Raw genomic sequence first — 1,395 nt, forward strand, 5'->3', positions numbered from 1 at the left:
AGGAAAAAAAGATGTTATTTCCCCAACACTCTGGATTTTCTGAGCTACACTTTGGACCTCCCACTGAAATTAAGGGGGAAACTCACTGCATGAACAAGGATTCCCCAGAGTCAATTATTATTTGGCATAAAATGGGAAGATCAGGTTTTTTACCAGACTGAAGTATCTGTGTGAAAAATGCTTGCTGAGGGATATCCAGGTTGGAATTGGAGCATCAATGCCATGGGCAGGCACCTGCAGCATCCCACAGAACCATCCTGGAGAAGAAGAGCTCCAGGACTGAGACCTGCCCTGGACTGGTCACCACCCTGTCAACTCAGCCACAGCACCACTGCCTTGGCCAGGCACTCCCTGGACACCAGCACACCCCACTGAATCCACCTGAACATCTCTGCACAGCCATCCCACCACAGCACTGAGGGGAATCAGTGCCAACAGCTCTGGGAAAGAAGAAATTCAGTTCAGCCCCTGCCTGCCATCCAGATCACAGTTATGAAATGTCATTTGCCAAAAAATGCACCAGGCAGGGCTTCAAAGCAGATCTGCAAAGCTCACTTCCAAGACTGGAAAACCTTTCAGGGTGCAATGACAGCTGTGAAATTCTGACTGGCTTGGTAAACTGGAGCAAAGTTTGTGGAAAAATATATACCCAAGAATTAAAATAATAAGCAGTACTTTAGCATTCAGGCTTTGACAAATAAAAACTGTGACTACAATCATTAAACTCTAAAGAGTGTAAACATCCAATCCCATTGCTACTGTATTAGGAAGTTGTGTCCTGCAGCTATCAGGGTTCCCATTTCCACCTCATTTCTTCCAACACTTATCACTGCTTCTTTGCATTAATAATTTATTCATGATAATTCAATTTTCTCAGTTAGCCTTTCAAGGTTTTTTCAGCTATTTTGGTCAGAAAAATGGAAGATTTAACAATCTCAAATCAGAAAACAAAAAACACTACAGTTTCATTTCAGGTTTTCAAGCACAACTCAGAGAAAGCCCGTTATTCTATTTGGATCCCCAATTTTTAGTCCACCTACCTGAGTAAAAATGGGGAAAAATATAATAAACAGGCCTGGGGAGCACGTGGAGCTGGAGAATTCACTGTGTGTGTTTCCCACTCTTGCATCCCTGCTCCAAAAAACTTTGCTACAGAGCCAGAGCTGTTCTGGAGAGTCAAAGTTAATCCTACCCGAGGCCAAGCTGCTACCAGTGAACCCTTCCCTCACCCAGTTCTTTGATTTCCCAAAGCCAGCATTGCCAACTCCCGGGCACTGCAAGGCTGTGAGGAGCCAGGGCTGAGAACACTGCAGAGCAAAAGCCTCTCTGTGTCTCTGTCTCTCCTGAAGCCTGCACCTCCCTGGGGTTTGTGCTGTGTCTCTCCAGAGCAGAGGA

Source organism: Fringilla coelebs, assembly GCF_963513975.1.
Source record: "Fringilla coelebs genome assembly, chromosome: 11".
NCBI lineage: Eukaryota > Metazoa > Chordata > Aves > Passeriformes > Fringillidae > Fringilla > Fringilla coelebs.